This window comes from Canis aureus, chromosome 1 (genome assembly GCF_053574225.1).
Source record: "Canis aureus isolate CA01 chromosome 1, VMU_Caureus_v.1.0, whole genome shotgun sequence".
NCBI lineage: Eukaryota > Metazoa > Chordata > Mammalia > Carnivora > Canidae > Canis > Canis aureus.
In genome coordinates, this window is record NC_135611.1 from 41,511,743 (window position 1) to 41,530,811 (window position 19,069).

Genomic DNA, 19,069 nt, shown 5'->3' on the forward strand with positions numbered 1-19,069 from the left:
AGCCCACTAGGTGAGAGAGAAAGAAGGATTTAAAATGGAGTAGAGAAGGGGCCCCTGGATGCCCCAGTGGTTAAGCATCTGCCTTCAGCTTAAATCATGATCCCAGGGTCCTGGGATCGAGCCCCACATCAGGGTTCCTGCTCAGCAAGGAGTCTCCTTCTCCCATTGCCCCTCCCCCTCGGCTTGTGTTTTCTCTTTCTCAAAAAAATAAAATCTTTAAAACAAATGAAAATAAAATGGAAGAGAGAAGCAAAATGCCAAATATCAAGTTTTATTTCTAAGAAAATTACCAGTTGATTAAAATAGACATAAAGTATCCACAATGCTTTTGGAATACAAGTCAAACTTCATGGTGTTGTCTTTCTATCTCTTTCATTATCTGAACTACTCTGTTTAATCTTCCAGATGATTTATGTTTGCAAAAATGTTCTTCCTGAAATACTCTTTAAGTCTATTTCCAGTGAATAAAAAAAAAAAATGAGCAAAAGAACAGTCAGGGCTTAAGCCAGCCTGAGAACTTTTGGGTCCCACTATTATATTAATCATTTTTTCATAAGTGTGTACTTATTCCCTAAGTACCAGGGTGTGTCCTGGATTCCATTGCAAACATCTTGATGACCATAGCAGTGTTTTCAGATGAAGACCCAATGCTTCATCCTAAGCACCTCTGCAGACTGAGCTCAGCCAGCAGGCTGGATCATGCCTGTAACAGATGTTCTGGCTTCCCCTGGCCGAGGAGCTCAGTCCCCTCCCAGTACATGAGATACTTCATCCCTTGGACACCAGAGGCACCTTCCTGATTTCATCAGGCAAGATGAGATATTTGTTTGGGAGATGACCCCAATGTCATGGCTTAAGCAAACAAATCCAATCCTCTATGAATTTAGAGCAGGAACTGTCTATGCATGATTAAGAAAATTATAATAAATTAAAAATAGCACATTGTTCTCTTGATGAGCCAGCAATATCCCAAAAATTATTTTGTAAAGAGAAAGACAAAGTAATCTCTGTAAGAAATCTTTGTGTTCTGGAGAAAATAACCAAATTGGAGAATGGGAGAACAGTGTATGCGATTTCTCAAAAAAATAAAAAAAAAAAATAAACTTTAAAATGTGTTTAAAGCCTCAAAGCACAATAAAGCCCTTACTAAAATATATGGTCAACATGTTTCTTTTGTGTAATACAATCAGGGCTCCTCAAAATTTAATGTGAACATGAAGAACCTGGGGAATCTTCTTACAAGGCAGATTTTGATTCAGAAGGGTCTCAGGTGGAGCCCCAGATTCTGCATTTCTAACCAGCTCCAAACACTACAGAATGCTGCTGGTCTGTGGCCCACACTCTGAGTAGCAAGGATGTACACTATTCTTACAGCAGTGTTTCTTCAAAGATGGTCAGTGGGGATACCTGGGTGGCTCAGCGTTGAGCATCTGCCTTCGGCTCAGGTCATGATCCCAGGGTCCTAGGATGGAGTCCCGCAACAGGCTCCCTAGAAAAAAATAAAAAACAAAGATGGTCAGTGGATTACACATATGAGAATGTCCTGGATAATCAGTTAAAAAACAAAGTCCTATGCTCTATCTGTTTACTGAATCTGGAGTCCGGGGCTGAAGCCCAGGGGTCTGCACGTAACAGACTGCTTACATGAATCTTAATGCTCAAGCTTGAGAATGGGCACTGTTTAATGGATTAATGGTGAATTGGGGATAACTAAGAAACTTGTGTGGGAAGGACTTTAGCTGTGGTCAAGAGGCTCTTGTGTAGGTACCAGGAAGGGAAGGTGCCAGGCAGTTCAGCAAATGGAGGCATTCATAGACTGGCAGGTGCAAGGCACTCAGGAGCTCAGATGATAAGGAAGGAGTTCTACAAGCACCCATAGTGATATGATGCTGTTCTAATTTCCATTGCTAAAATAAACTTCAATTCTCAGTATTAAACACAATGCCCCTCTTTTTAAAAAATAATTACCTGGAAAAAGTTGCAGAAAATTAAGTTTTTTATTTTCTTATCTTCTCACTGACTTACATGATAACTTTAGAGTGGTTTGGCATCATGTATGTGAATTCTTGGTGGTGTGTTCTAGCCTTTAAGTTTTTATATATTTCCACTTCTCAGCCCCCATCTCCTCACTGGAGGAGAAAACAATTTGTAAACAAATGTTAACTTTTACCAATTTTGTTGCTTCTCAAAGAAAGTTTGTTAGAGATGGTACTTGTTGTGGGGGGTGGGGGAGGCACCTGGGTGACGCAGTCAGCTGAGTGTTCAACTTTGGTTTCATCTTAGGTCATGATCTCCGGGTGGTGAGATCAAGACCCACACCAGGCTCTGCACTGAGCATGGAGTCTGCTTGGTACTCTCTCCTTCTCCCTCTGCCTCCACCCCAAATAAATACATACATACATACATACATACATACATAAATCTATCTGTAAAAAACAGCTAGTATTTGCAATGCACTTATGCTCCTGGAACTGTGACAAGTAATTTAAATTTAAAATCAGTTAATCCTAAACACAACATATGTTGAAAAATCACCTACTGATTTTTCCTCCATCATAAATGTTAATTGATTTGTAAAGGATAGGGTTGTTCATTTCTTTCTTTTTATAAAAAGATTTTATGTATTTATTCATGAGAGACACAGAGAGAAAGGCAGAGACATAGGCAGAAGGAGAAGCAGACTCCTTGAGGCGAGCCTGTTGGGGGACTCAATCGCAGGATGCTGGGATCACACTTTGAGCCGAAGGAAGATGCTCAACTACTGAGCCACCCAGGTGCCCCTAGGACTGTTCATTTCTAAGGTGACACCAAGTAAAGTCATTTGCTGTCTCCACTAGTTTAATCTCTTCCAAGGTGACATGACGATTTTCTGTGAGAGAAGCTTAAAAACCAAGGGATCATGTTTGGCTTTTCTTATGTAAAAATGCACTTTTTTCCGTGTCAAACACATGCACTCGCTTTGGGTCAGGCATCTGGGTTGGTCAAAGCCATAGGGAATGGGCAACCTGACTCTGGTAATCCGGGAGGCTTCTATGAATGGAGGGAAGATAGAGCATTGCAGAGTGATGCGCTGGCCAAGGACCAGCCTGGAACTCTGGCTCCTGTAGCTCACTTGGGGATAATATGAGTATATATCTCAGATTTAGCATTAATTGCAATTTTAAATTTAATTTACTTGTCATGGCTCCAAGTGCAAAATAAACACCATCCTGACTCATCTCTTTCACAGCACACATGTAATCTGCCAGCAAATCCTGTGGACTTCTTTGCCATCTTCCCAGACTCCCCAGCCCTTCCCACCACCTCACCTGTCTGAACTGTGGTCTCTCAGTTCTCTTAGTTGGGTGGGAGCCACCCAACTAGTGTCTGCTTTTTCTTCCTATGGTCTGTTCACGTTGTGGCTTCTAGAGAGACCCTTTTCACTTGAGTAAAGATCCTATATGATGTGGTCCTGTTTCATCTCTGACCTCACCTTCTTCTACCCTTCCCTCTGCTCTGTACAGCCTTCTCAAGCACATGCTAGCCCCAGGATGTTTGCACTACCTTTGTCCAAAATGCCCTTCCCCTCACATCTGCGTGGTTCAATTCCTTACCTCCTTCATATATTTTTTTTTTCTCAGTGAGGCCATTTTTGACAAGTTTTTCCCATCCTTAATGTATCAATTGCATTTATTTGTCTTGCCCTTATCATCATAAAACATGCCACATGATTTATTCATTCATCTCCTTTATGTTTCCAGCCACTAGGACAGAAGCTTCATGAAAGCAGATATTTTCTATGTTTTGTTTACTGCTGAATCCCTGGTTCCCAAAATAGTACGTGGCTTTTAGTACTTCATAGTATAATTGTTGAATGAATGAGTTTGGGTTTTCTCTACCATTTTAAACTTTGTTCAACCATTTTTCCCCCTTTCTTGCCTTTTTTTTTTAATTGAACTTTTGTTTTAGTTTTTTTTTTTTTATTTGTTCCCTTCCACTTGTTTGGAAGATATAGTACTCTATTTCTGTTCCTGGAAGATATAGTACTCTATTTCTGTTCCTAGAGTTGCTAGCCTCTCAATTTTGATTTTTTTTTAAAGATTTTATTTATTTATTTGAGAGAGAGCATGTGTGTGCACCCATGTACGTGTCAGCAAGCTGGTGCAGGGACAAGAGGGAGAGGGAGAGAATCTCAAGCAGACTTATTTTGGGCTCACAGGGCACTCGATCTCACAACCCAGAGATCATGACCTGAGCCAAAAACCAAGAGTTGGGCACTCAACCAACTGAGACACCCAGGCACCCCTCAATATTAATTTTTATTTTACTATGCATAAATTTAACTGGATCTAATCAGAATCTAATTAAGAATCTAACCGGAATCTTAACCCTGGCAAATAATACTGTTTTATCTTTAAGCGATTCATTTCAAGCTGGCTTCCTGGATCATCTTAGTATTTAATCATTTTTATGAGATGTAAATGTTCAACAATAAAACTGGCTGTTGTTACTAAAAAAAAAAAATCAAAAGAAAGGAGAAAAAGGAGAAGAAATAAAGACAAAAGCACCCATCCCTCCAGTCGCTCACCACCATAGGTTGCAGCCCACTATGCTGACGTTTCTCTTTGACCTGTGAGTTCTTTCACCATGAATTTCACCTTGTCAGGTGCGAGTAAGAAGGAAGTAGGGGTGTCAGTCGTATATTTGCCACATTTATGTATTTGTTCCTTTACTTTCTCCTTTTCCTTTAACTTTATTGTAGTTTTTAAACACACACACACACACACACACACACACACACACACACACCACACACACAAAATGCCTGTCTTCATCTTTTCACTAGAATTCAGCCCTTTCATATTTACTGGACCTATTAGGAAACTCAGTGTCATCCCTTCCATGGTGATGATTTTTATTTATTTCACCTTTTCTTTTTGTTCATTCTTCCTTCTTTTTTTCTTCATGATTTAGTCATTATTATTTTTGCCTTTCCCTCCTCTTTTCAGAAGTCCTATCCTGTTTTACTATTGGGCTGTAGTAAAAGGTTGTCACCTCTGTCCCAATATTCATAAACCAACCCTTACTTATTTTTTAACCATTAAAATATAGCAAGTATAGACAGTGCCCACACTCACCACTTGTTCACATTCAGGCAACAGGTGGTCTGAGAAGCAGAAATAGGAATCAGGGTCAAATTGAATTTTTTCTGTACCTTCTAAACTTCTTTGTCAGCTATTGTGTGTGTGTGTGTGTTTTGTTTTGTTTTTGTAAAAAATTCTTTCACTAATATGGTTCTACTCTTTATAAAGGTAAGGACCAGAATGTTATCCAAGGGTCCCAGGCAGGTGTGCAATGTTCTGATGATGAGTGCAGGGGAGAGATGGGCATGGGGCAGGATGGGTAATGATTTGGCGGATGGACTGCTGGGCACATCTTGCCCTCCCCTTCTCACTTGGTAACTGGTCCAGCCAGGCTGTGTGAGAGAGAAAACTCTCTACTGTGTCACTGCAAAATTTATAGGACATTCCAGTAGCTACAATGTGTCATCTTTTGGGGGTTATTTGTACACTATTATTATTATTATTATGTTTCTATTTTACATTTACTAAAATAATGTGTACTCCTTGCAGGAAAGTTGGTCAACAGAAAAACTGATAAGAAAATAGAAATTGTCATGATCCAGCAGCCAGAGAAGACGACTATTTTCTTTTAAGTGTTTTTTTCCCCTTGTATTCACATTCATTTTGAATTTTGACTCATAAGCTGTGTGGCTTTGAACTAGTTACTTAACTTCTCTGAATCTCACCTTCTCTTCTGAAAACGGGATACATAAATAGTACTAACCTCACAAACTTGTTGTGAGCGGGAAATAAGGCAAGGCATGTACAGCGTTCAATATAGACACTAACACAGAGTAAACACTTGGCAGATGTTAGCTTTTTCCTCCTTCCCTGCTTCTTCTCTTCCTTCTCTTTTTTCTCCCTCCACCATCATGATGATATAACCTTTCTCATATTGCTAACCTTATGTCTTAGAGAGTTGTGAAGATAAAAAGGGATAACAACCATAAATATCAGCTTTGTAAACCACAGTCTCCCCAATTTATTTCTATATATTAAATGCCACAGATTTACAGTATAGAAGGCCAAATGTTTCCTCTTTCAAAAAATATTTTGCAATCACCACAGGAGCTAGGTGGATTCTAAGGGGAATACAAAAGTATTTAAGACAATAATCTCTCCCTTAATTTCTCATAACTGGGTTCCTACATTATTTTACAGGGAGATTCCAGATATCAAGTCATAGTCTAAAATTAAGAAATTAAACATTGTGCTATTAGCACAGATAGAAGAAAATAAATAATCAGAACATATTAAGAGTCTAGAAGCAAGCCCTTGTGCATATGGGGATTTAGTTAATCAAAACCATGGCATTTCAAATCAGTGATGAAAGAAACTTCAACAAATAGTGTTGAGAAAATCAGCCATACTTTTAGTAAAATAAATAAAAAACCCCTTAACTACCTCACGCTATGCACAAAAATAAACTTTATATGGATTAAAGAGTTAAGGACAAGCAATGTTCAAAGAAAATATAAGTGTATAAGTGAATCAGGTATTTACTGCCTTATAGCAAATTGTCCCAAAGCTGAGTGCTTGAAAGCTGCAATCATTTACTATTGCTCACACATCTGCAGGTCATCTGGGCCATTCTGCTGATCTGGGACAAGAGTGGCTGATGTCAACTGGGCTGTTCCGGAGGCTGTGGTCATCTGGCAGGTGGGCTGAGGGGGAGTGGCTGGTGTGGCCTTACCCACATGTCTGTTAGTTGGCAGGATATTGGCATGGATTGAGGGCAAGTAGGACACATGTCTCTCATCTTCCAGGAAGCTGGCTTGGATTTTTTACATGGCAGAGGTAACGTTTTAGGAAAGAGAACAAATGGTGCACCTTTTTACTGCTGCTGTATTCCACTGGCCAATACAGGTCATGAGTCGGGAAATAGGTCAACGACTTGATGGGACACACAGCAAAGTTGTATTGCAAAGGGCACAAATAAGGGGCATGAAAACTTGTGGCCATTTTTGCAAACTTCCACGACATAAACTTATTTTTTTTAATTTTTATGCTATCAGCATCAATTTCACAAAAATGTACAACTTAGGCCCAAGTAAGAAACTCTATAAAGTTAAAAGAGAAATGTTCAATTGAGAAAAACGTGAGATATGAACAGTGTATATAGCAAAAAATAACTATATTAAACTCTTTCACACACACACACACACACACACACACACACACACCAATAGTTGGCTTAAAGAAAGGAGAAGACAAATAAATAGTAAGCAATGTTGTTAATAGAGGAAACTGGGATTGATAATGTTTGAAGTTTTTGATCAATGTTAAAAGAGACTAGCATGGATAGGAAATGCCTTCACTTATTGTTTGGATTTTTTTTTAATCTGGTTAGTTGTTTTGTTTTGTTTCCTGAGGGACCAATACCCTAGGCCCAGACTGTGTGGAATGTACCTCCCAGCAGAGCACTGGGGACTCTGAGCTGAGAGCCTGCAAGAGACAGGCCTGTCAGATGCTGGAGTGTGGCTTTGAGGCTACCTACCTGCTGTGTAAGGCTGAGCCCCTCCAGAACACAAATGGATTTATCTGGCATATGAATTTTATTACTTTTATTTATATGAGCTAATTTAATAAACCTTTAAAGTCCCTATAATTCATAAAAATTAGAAGGCACTTAGAGTTTGGATGGGGAAGATGTCTGTTTGCTTGAACTATGCCCAGGAAGATGGAGTGGGAACAGAGTTACAATTCCCTGGGGATAGAGGAAAAAAAGCAAGGTAACCCCCCACCCCCACCCCGCACACACACACACACACACACACACATACACACACACTTACATCCCAAAGAAAACCTGGTATGAAAAGAAGAGATCATTTTTGTGAAATGAGGTCATTTTGTATGACAAAAAGAAAGAGGCAGAGAGAAACAGAGAAAGAATGAAAGAATGAGAGGAAGGAAGGAAGGAAGGAAGGAAGGAAGGAAGGAAGGAAGGAAGGAAGGAAGGAAATGGAACCACTTCAGGAAAAAAAAATACATATCACTCATTATACGTACTACATAACAAAAATTTAACCAAATACATTTGAAGATCCAAGTGGCTTTCTACCAAGTGATTCATGAACCAAGCAGCCACCCCACCTAGCAAGTAGAGGGGAGCTCTGAGAAGTATAAAATGGAAGGTTTTTATAGACAGAGCGTGGGGGCATGAAAGTTATTAGCAGAAGAAAAGGATTGTTCCAGACCATGATGTTTGCTAAAGGGAAAAGCAAGGTGTCTTATTACACAGATGACCTTGTCTTTCATCAGGGGATGGAGAGGACCCAGGTGGCAGACCTGTGGGCACTGATGGAAAGAAAAAATTTCCAAACTGACCAGTTAAGGTCATGTTTCTGGGGAGGGTAGAAACTGCAATCAGATTGGGTTTTAAGCCCCAGTTTGGAAACTCGGTCTAAGTGACACCATTTTAGGCCTGGGGGTTTCTTTTTTTTAACATATGTGAAAGCACAGAGTTCCTGGTACATTACAATGTACGTGCTTGTCTGGCTTCCGAGGCTTAAAGCATGTATATTCACATTTTGTTAAAGCGTTTCCATTCCCTCTTATCCTGAAGTACATTGTATGTAATTACTACATTTTAATTCATGTTTTCTCTTTTCCACCACTAGTGAAAACCCAAGAAAATAGTTAAATGATTTTTAAAACTATGATCATGCAGAGACTTGTATCAGTTTCCAGACATGACACAATATTTTAAAATAACTTCAGGCATAATACCTATCAAATATGGCACTGGTTTGGCTTTCATTTAGAATAATAACAATACATGTGAAGTCTACAGTCTTTACTTGGTGTAAAAACTACAGAAGATTAACTAAAATATGCCAGCATTCTTTGAATTTTCTGAGAGCATAGATTTCATCTTGACACAAGAATGAACTTCTCCCCAAATGAAAGCACTCGTGATTTTCCCAAATCACACATATCAACTTAAGCTTCCCGGATTACTTACAGAACAGGTACTTTTTACTGTTAAATGCTGTGGATTAGCTGTTGGTTTACTGCTTTTAATGACTCCCAAAGGGTGGAATCAGGCTCTATTTTCTATGATAAAGCCATATTTTCTGAATATTCCTTCTGAGTGTTTTTTGGGGACTGAACTCTGGAAAGGACAGAAACTGGAGGTTTGGAAAAGAATAAAACAATCATTGGGGCTATTACCTCTTGTTGATTCATGATTTTTTTTTTTTAAAGATGTGTTCCTTATTCTTCAGGAGTTGAGAAATATCATCAAACATCAGAACAGGGTCACACACCCATCCGGTTCCACAAAGATCTTGCACCATCCTGCCTGTGTCTTCCTAGAGAATATTTTCTTCAGCCTCAGCCGGTGCGGTGAACTCAGCTACTTGACAAACCTTGAAAGACAGAGAGGGAGTCCTTTCAGAGGTTCTCAAAGATGACGTCTTCAAAAGCCCCCCCGCCCCACCCCAGCCATGGACTTCCCACCAGAGGTCTGATAGGTTTCATAGAAGAGCACACCACCATTGGGCAGGTTTTCTCTCTTTGTCGTGTTGAAATTATTCACATCTTGCATATACAGAGATAACATGCTGTGCCTTCTATGACATTTGTGTCCAATGTTTGTCCCTTGCCAGACCTGGCACATTCTGAAAGAGCCACCACAATACCCACAGCCCCGAGAACCCCTCCAGCTGAGGAAGCCAAGAAATGAGAGGGTGCAAATGGTTTCTCCTATTTGCAGCCAAACTTTGACAACTGACAAAGCCAAAAAAGTCAATATCACGCCCTTTGTTTAGGGAATACTTACTAAATGAGTTGATTCCAGTAGAAACTTTAGCATAGAGAAGTCTTGGATTCTTCTGTAGTGTGTCTTCTGGCGAAAGTCTCCCTCTTCCCAGAGCTCCTTTGGAGAGAGGACTCATCAGCTCGTCAGGCAGTCTGAAGACAGATTTTCTCAAGGATGGTGGCACTATCTGGAGTTTGCAGGATTACAGCCAGTGAGTGCTTACGTCGATTCCCAAACTATGTCTTTGTGGTTCTGAACCAAGGGCATCACCTGGGCTCCAGAGTCAGCCAGCGTCATGATGCTGCAGGTGGGAGAAGGGTTTCCCAGCCGCCTTCAGTACGGACCCTGGGCTCAAGGGCAGGTTAGCTTTACACGCAGAGAGCTGGGAATAGCTGGGATAGGCCTGAAGCTTTGTTGTTAAATGTAAGCTCAGGACTTTCTGGGGAGGTACTAAAGAAAGAAAAAGCCACACCCATCAAAGAGTCAATAAATATCTTTTAAAATTAACTTTGTGGGCTGTCTTCCAGCTTCCACTGCTTTTATGGCCTATCTGCTTTCAACTATTAAGTACAATTATTAAATAAAGGCAAATATCTTTCTCCTTGAGATCCTTTTCTGGGATTGTAACAGTTCCTGATCCTTTAGAAGTTTAGAGTAAAGATAAATCAGAGGCAGAGTTACCCTTCTATTAGCTAAAAGCAACCACTGGCTCTCTTTGAAGTGGTGTGAACTTCAAGGAGGAAGGTAAGTGTCTTCTGAGGGGTATTGCCATGAGAGGAATACAGCACAAAATTTCTTTTCCTGTCAATGCCAGAAGCTGTTGATTGTAAACTTTTGAAAATGCTCAAATGTTATTGATACCTATATATCTCGATGGCATGACCTCCACATGTATTGAGTTAAAAAGCTAGGCACAGAGTGCTGTTAGTGTGCTACCTTTTATCTAAGAAAGGGAGCAAATATAAACGGGTATAAGTATTAGCTTACATATATTTTTAAGTAATGGCAAATAAAAACTAATGAAAATGTAAAATATTTCAATAATATCTTATATTGATTACATGTTGAAATACTAACATTCCAGTACTGAGTTAATTAAAAGATTATTTGGGGCACCTGGGTGGCTCAGGGCATGATCCCAGGATAGGATCCTGGGATCGAGTCCCACATTCGGATCCCCACAGGGAGCCTGCTTCTCCCTCTGCCTATGTCTCTGCCTCTCTCTCTGTGTCTCTCATGAATAGATAAAATCTTTATAAATAAAAGATTATTAATTCAATTCATTTTTAACGTGGCTACTGAAAGCTTAATTACAATTTCATATTCATAAGAATATTAATAAGTTATCTCATGCTCCTAGATCTACTTAGGTCCCAGACCAGGTTCTCAGAGTCCTACACTTTTAAAAATAGGAATCAGGAATTCAGGAAACAGAAAAATACAAACAGTTGATGAAAGAGTTGCTTTTTCTTCAGAACTTAGAATTTATATTAATGGTGTTAGCCTTCACAATGTAGTTTTCAACCCAAAGAACAATTTGTATCTATGAGAAATGAGAAACACCTGCCAATTCCTCACAAGGTCCACAGGCATGCTTTGCCTATTGGTGCAAACCTGTGGTACCTACATTGTTTACAGACACTGAATGTCATCTGTGGAAGGACACAGTCTCCATTTTTAATGTTGGCATCCTGGAAAATGTAGCAAGGGATCAGTCGCTGCTCACGCTGGAGATTAGGGAAGTTCATCTGGACACCGGGATTTTCCCTAAGAAGTGATCATTCTCATATGTATTTAAAGATTTATGAAGCTTTTGTTGTTGTTAGTTTTATTTCTCTTTTGAATGTAGCTTTTGTTTTAATATAAAAATAAGGTTGTCCCAAATTTTTATAAAATACTCAAAGTTATATTTTAAAAAATCTTCTGAAAGGATACTGGTCAGAAGTAGTCTCTGTTAACATTTAGGAATATCTTTTTTTTTCTGGTAATTTTTCTCTGCATATTGTAATAATTAGGTATACAATCTTATTTTTTTAATAAAAATGGTATCATATGACACATCTGTTTTTAAATCTTGTCCTGATGCTCAAGAATATATTGTGGAGGGGATCCCTGGGTGGCTCAGCGGTTTAGTGCCTGCCTTCAGCCCGGGGCATGATCCAGGAGTCCCGGGATTGAGACCCACATGGGGCTCCCTGCATGGAGCCTGCTTCTCTCTCTGCCTGTGTCTCTGCCTCTCTCTCTCTCTCTCTGTCTCTCATGAGTAAATAAGTAAAATATTAAAAACAAAAAAAGAATATATTGTGGAGATTGTTTCATGACATTACATTTTCATTTTACTCATCACGTTAATAGTTGTGTGCTATTTCATGAAACAGATGACACTTATTTATTCAAAGTCTCTTGTAAATGAACATTTGGACTAATTCCTTTTTTTCTCTGTTATAAATACTTCTGGAATGAATTCTTTTACATTGGTGTTTTCCTTGGTACTTATTCTCTTGAGTAAAATAATTGTGTGAAATTTTATTGTTTTAAGACTTAGGACACAATTGCTTTCCAGAAAGTTTTCCACCACTTATACTCACACCAGTAGTAAATGTTTGTTTCTTTTCTAATGTTTTTATCAAAAGTAGATATCTTATTATTTCTTTTTTTTTTTAATTTTTAGTAGGCTCCACCCCCAATGGGGGGCTCAAACTCACAACCCTGAGATCAAGAATCACATGCTCTACCAACTGAGCCAACAAGGCATCCCGGCACCTTATACTTTTGATAGAGATGCCTATCAACTCTGCTATAATATAATAAGCAAATTATACAGAATTGCTGCTACTCAACATTTGTTGTCTATAAATTATCAAACCTAATAGAAATTTCTAGAAACACATTTTATTATCTTACTCTTACATATTGAATTTTGTTAACATAAATTAACTCAGTCACAAAGCCTTACAGATTACCCTTCTTAGTAGACACCAACTCAATTCTCTCCTCTCAACTGTAAAATTTTGACCCCACATTGTTGTTAGGATGATATTCTTCTAAATAAATAAAGCTAGCCATGCCACTGTCTGATAAAAACCCTTCACTGTCTCCTTGGGCTATAGTGGTGCCATCTGCTGAAATCAGAAACAATAAGGAGGATCATGGTTCTGGAGGTGAGACAATGAAATTAGAAGTTCCATCTGGGGGCAGCCCCGGTGGCACAGCGGTTTAGCACCGCCTGCAGCCCAGGGCGTGATCTTGGAGACCCTGGATCGAGTCCCACGTCGGGCTTTCTGCATGGAGCCTGCTTCTGTCTCTGCCTCTCTCTCTCTCTCTCTCTCTCTCTCTCACTCTCTGTGTCTCTATGAATAAATAAATAAAATTAAAAAAAAAAAAGAAGTTCCATCTGGGCACCTTCACTCTAAGACAGGGTGAAATATCCCAGTGGAGATGCCAAATGGCCAGGTAGACATAGGATTCCAGAATTCAGAGCAGAAGCCTTAGCTGAACATGAAGATCTGGGTAACATTAGCCTAAGGATGGCATTTACACCTGTAAATATGCATGTTCCTCTCTCTTCCACTCACTCTGTGTGAGCTGGCTCAGTGACGTTATTATCCTCAGCGAACCTGTGCAGGACGATGAAAGGCTTTCTTCCAGACTGTCAACAAGTCTGATTTATTAAGGAACATTTATGTGCACAGAGGAAAGGGAACATACATTTTCCCACCTGAAGGAGACATAGTAATTGTAAATATTAGTCAAGCAGTTGGCCAAATCTGCAAGAAAAGTCCTTTAAGGAATGTCCCTCTTGTTCAGCCTTTGTCACTAATCTTTACAGCTGGAGGGCCACAATTGTTTAAGTTGGTCTGGAAATGACTGCACTCTAGTTTATAAGATGTGAAGCAATGCCGTGTGTCAGGGAGTGGAATGATTTCTGGTCAGAGAGACAAAATGAATTCTCCATCACCTTTCCTAGCTCTGTGGTTTTGGACATTCTTAACTGCTCTCACCTCCTCACTTGTAAATTCAAAACAATAATGCCTACTCTCCTGGGTGGGTAGAGGCTTGGTGTACCCACTGCTATTTGGGAGCAGGGGTTGCAAGTGATCCTATGTGAGGGTGGAGGTGAACTTTACTCCCTCCCTTAGTTATGAGGGTGTTAGGCAAGAGTCTGCTCTGTCCTTGGAAAAGATCTGAACCAGGGAACTCATCTAAATGCAGGTATTTTAGACAGTAAGTGCTGACATGTGGGCAGAGCGAGAGATCTGCAGAGATTAGGGAAATGTTGGGTATCCCATCCCCTCTGGGCAGAGACTCAAATAGGACAGGGATAAGGAACTCTCATTGGAGAGACGTATTTAGAGAAATACACCAGTAGGAGACTCCTGAGGGGAGGCATGACTCATGGATTTTGGTGCAGATACCTGATTTTTTAAAAATATTTTTTTAAAGGTTATTTATTTTACTTTATTTTTATTTGTACATTTTTTATTGGAGTTCAATTTGCCAACATTTGCATAACATCCAGTGCTCATCCCATCAAATGCCCCCTTCAGTGCTCGTCACCCAGTCACCCCATCCCCCTTCCTACCTCCTTTTCCACTACCCCTTGTTCATTTCCCAGAGTTAGGAGTCTCTCATGTTTTGTCACCCTCTCTGATTTTTCCCACTCATTTTCTCTCCTTTCCCCTTTATTCCCTTCCACTATTTTTTATAGTCCCTGAATGAATGAGACCATATAATGTTTGTGCTTCTCCGATTGACTTATTTCACTCAGCATAATACCCTCCAGTTCTATCCACGTCAAAGCAAATGGTGGGTATTTGTCATTTCTAATGGCTGAGGAATATTCCATTGTATACATAGACCACATCTTCTTTATCCATTCATCTTTCGATGGACACCGAGGCTCCTTCCACAGTTTGGCTATCGTGGACATTGCTGCTAGAAACATCGGGGTGCAGGTATCCTGCTATTTCACTGCATCTGTATCTTTGGGGTAAATCCCCAGCAGTGCAATTGCTGGGTCGTAGGGCAGGTCTATTTTTAACTCTTTGAGGAACCTCCACACAGTTTTCCAGAGTGGCTGCACCAGTTCACATTCCCACCAACAGTGTAAGAGGGTTCCCTTTCTCCGCATCCTCTCCAACATTTGTGGTTTCCTGCCTTGTTAATTTTCCCCATTCTCACTGGTGTGAGGTGGTATCTCATTGTGGTTTTGATTTGTATTTCCTTGATGGCAAGTGATGCGGAGCATTTTCTCATGTGCTTGTTGGCCATGTCTATGTCTTCTTTGGTGAAATTTCCATTCATGTCTTTTGCCCATTTCATGATTGGATTGTTTGTTTCTGCTGTTGAGTTCAAGAAGTTCTTTATAAATCTTGGATACTAACCCTTTATCTGATAGGTCATTTGTAAATATCTTCTCCCATTCTGTAGGTTGTCTTTTAGTTTTGTTGGCTGTTCTTTTTCTGTGCAGAAGCTTTTTATCTTGATTAAGTCCCAATAATTCATTTTTGCTTTTGTCTGCCTTGCCTTCATAGATGTATCTTGTGAGAAGTTACTGTGGCCAGGTTCAAAAAGGGTGTTACCTGTGTTCTCCTCTAGGATTTTGATGGAATCTTGTCTCACATTTAGATCTTTCATCCATTTTGAGTTTATCTTTGTGTATGGTGTAAGAGAATGGTCTAGTTTCATTCTTCTGCATGTGGCTGTTCAATTTTCCCAGCACCATTTATTGAAGAGACTGTCTTTTCTCCAGTGGATAGTCTTTCCTGCTTTGTGGAATATTAATTGATCATAGAGTTGAGGGCCCATTTCTGGATTCTCTATTCTGTTCCATTGATCTATGTGTCTGTTTTTGTCCCAGTACCACACTGTCTTGATGATCACAGCTTTGTAGTACAACTCGAAATCTGGCATTGTGATGCCGCCAGCTCTGGTTTTCTTTTTCAATATTTCCCTGGCTATTCGAGGTCTTTTCTGATTCCACACAACTCTTAAGATGATTTATTCCAACTCTCTGAAGAAAGTCCGTGGTATTTTGACAGGGATTGCATTAAATGTATAAATTGTCCTGGGTAACATTGACATTTTCACAATATTAATTCTTCCAATCCATGAGCATGGAATATTTTTCCATCTCTTTGTGTCCTCCTCAATTTCTTTCAGAAGTGTTCTGTAGTTTTTAGGGTATAGATCCTTTACCTCTTTGGTTAGGTTTATTCCCAGGTATCTTATGCTTTTGGGTGCAATTGTAAATGGGATTAATTCCCTAATTTCTCTTTCTTTAGTCTCATTGTTAGTATATAGAAATGCCACTGATTTCTGGGCATTGATTTTGTATCCTGCCACACTGCCGAATTGCTGTATGAGTTCTAGCAGTCTTGGGGTGGAGGCTTTTGGGTTATCTATGTACAATATCATGTCATCTGCAAAGAGGGAGAGTTTGACTTCTTCTTTGCCAATTTTAATGCCTTTTATTTCTTTTTATTGCCTGATTGCTGAGGCTAGGACTTCTAGTACTACGTTGAATAGTGGTGGTGAGAGTGGACATCCCTGTCATGTTCCTGATCTTAGGGGAAAGGCTCTCAGTGTTTCCCCATTGAGAATGATATTTGCTGTGGGCTTTTTGTAGATGGCTTTTAAGATGCTGAAGAATGTTCCCTCTATCCCTACATTCTGAAGAGTTTTGATCAGGAATGGATGCTGTATTTTGTCAAATGCTTTCTCTGCATCTATTGAGAGTATCATATGGTTCTTGTTTTTTCTCTTGCTGATATGATCTATCACGTTGATTGCTTTACGAGTGTTGAACCAGCCTTGCATCCCAGGGATAAATCCCACTTGGTCATAGTGTATAATCTTCTTAATGTACTGTTGGATCCTGTTGGCTAGTATCTTGTTGAGAATTTTTGCATCTGTGTTCATCAGGGATATTGGTCTATAATTCTCCTTTTTGGTGGGGTCTTTGTCTGGTTTTGGAATTAAGGTGATGCTGGCCTCATAGAATGAGTTTGGAAGTATGCCATCCCTTTCTATCTTTTGGAACAGCTTTAGTAGAATAGGTATTGTTTCTTCTTTAAAAGTTTGATAGAATTCCCCTGGGAAGCCACCTGGCCCTGGACTTTTGTGTCTTGGGAGGTTTTTGATGACTGCTTCAATTTCCTTCTTGGTTATCGGCCTGTTCAGGTTTTCTATTTCTTCCTGTTCCAGTTTTGGTAGTTTGTGGTTTTCCATAAATGCATCCATTTCTTCTAGATTGCTTAATTTATTGGCATATAGCTGCTCATAATATGTTTTTAAAATCGTTTGTATTTCCTTGGTATTGCTCTCCTTTTTCATTCATGATTTTATTAATTAGTCTTTTCTCTTTTGTTTTTAATAATGCTGGCTAATGGTTTATCTATCTTATTAATACTTTCAAATAACCACCTCCTGGTTTTGTTCATCTGTTCTACAGTTCTGGTCTCTATTTCATGGAATTCTGCTCGAATCTTTATTAACTCTCTTCTTCTGCTGGGTGTAGGTTTTATTTGCTATTCTTTCTCCAGTTCCTTTAGATGCAAGGTTAGCTTGTGTATTTGAGTTTTTTCCAATTTTTTGAGGGATGCTTGTATTGCGATGTATTTCCCTCTTAGGACTGCTTTTTCTGTATCCCAAAGATTTTGAACAGTTGTATCTTCATTCTCATTAGTTTCCATGAATCTTTTTAATTCTTCTCTAATTTCCTGGTTGACCCTTTCATCTTTTAGCAGGATGCTCTTTAACCTCTACGTGTTTGAGTTTCTTCCAAATTTCTTCTTGTGATTGAGTTCAAGTTTCAAAGCATTATGGTCTGAAAATATGCAGGGGACGATCCCAATCTTTTGGTATCAGTTGAAACCTGATTTGTGACCCAGTATGTGGTCTATTCTGAAGAAAGTTCCATGTGCACTTGAGAAGAATGTGTATTCAGTTGCATTTGGATGTAAAGTTCTGTAGATATCTGTGAAACCCATCTGGTCCAGTGTATCATTTAAAGCTCTTGTTTCTTTGGAGATGTTTTACTTAGAATATTTGTCATTTTCAGAAAACACCGTGTTGAAGTCTCCCAGTATAAGTGTATTATTATCTAAGTATGTCTACTTTGGTTATTAATTGATTGAGATACTTGGCAGGTCCCACATTAGAGGCATAAATATTCATGATTGTTAGGTCCTCTTGTTGGATAGATCCTTTAAGAATGATATAGTGTCTCTCTTCATCTCTTACTACAGTCTTTGGGATAAACTTTAATTTATTTGATATGAGGATCACTACCCCTGCTTTCTTTTGAGGACCATTTGAATGGTAAATGGTTCTCCAACCTTTCATTTTCAAGCTGTAGGTGTCCTTAGGCCTAAAATGAGTCTCTTAAAAAAATAAAATAAAAAAATAAAATAAAATAATAAAATAAAATAAAATAAAATAAAATAAAATAAAATAAAATAAAATGAGTCTCTTGTAGACAGCAAATAGATGGGTCTTGCTTTTTTATCCAGTCTGAAACCCTACGTCTTTTGATGGGATCATTAATCCCATTCACATTCAGAGTTATTATTGAAAGATATGAATTTAGTGTCATAATAATATTTATTCAGTCCCTGTTTTGTGGCTTATTTCTTTGGGCTTCCTCTTTCTTTTACAGAGTCCCCCTTAATATTTTTTGCAGAGCTGGTTTGGTGGTCACATATTCTTTCAGTTTCTGCCTATCTTGGAAGCTCTTTGTCTCTCCTTCTATTCTGAATGAGAACCTTGCTGGATAGAGTATTCTTGGCTGCATGTTCTTCTCATTTAGGACCCTGAATATACCCTACCAGCCCTTTCTGGCCTGCCAGGTCTCTGTGGAAAGGTCTGCTGTTAATCTAATATTTCTCCCCATATAAGTTAGGGATCTCTTATCTCTTGCTGCTTTAAGGATTTTCTCTTTATCTTTGGAATTTGCAAGTTTCACTATTAAATGTCAAGGCGTTGAATGGTTTTTATTGATTTTAGGGGGGGACCTCTCTATCTCCTAGATCTGAATGCCTGTTTCTCTCCCCCAATTAGGGAAGTTCTCAGCTATGATTTGTTCAAATATGCTTTCTGGTCCTCTGTCCCTCTCGGTGCCCTCTGGAACCTCAATTAAACATAGATTTTTCCTTCTGAGGCTGCCATTTATTTCCCTTAACCTTTCTTCATGGTCTTTTAA

General features: G+C 39.2%; 1 long non-coding RNA gene across 2 annotated transcripts; it reads right to left on the minus strand.

Moving 5' to 3' along the window:
* Nucleotides 1-296: 296 nt before the first annotated feature.
* On the minus strand, nucleotides 297-10,274 carry LOC144283972 (uncharacterized). Of its 2 annotated transcripts, XR_013352491.1 has the most exons (3): nucleotides 9,889-10,274; nucleotides 9,279-9,475; nucleotides 297-1,489 (listed from the first exon to the last, which is right to left on the minus strand). It is a non-coding gene; the product is annotated as an uncharacterized LOC144283972 (long non-coding RNA). The 2 variants fall into 2 exon arrangements; XR_013352522.1 differs by lacking the exon at nucleotides 297-1,489 and having other exon boundaries at nucleotides 6,513-9,475.
* Nucleotides 10,275-19,069: the final 8,795 nt, after the last annotated feature.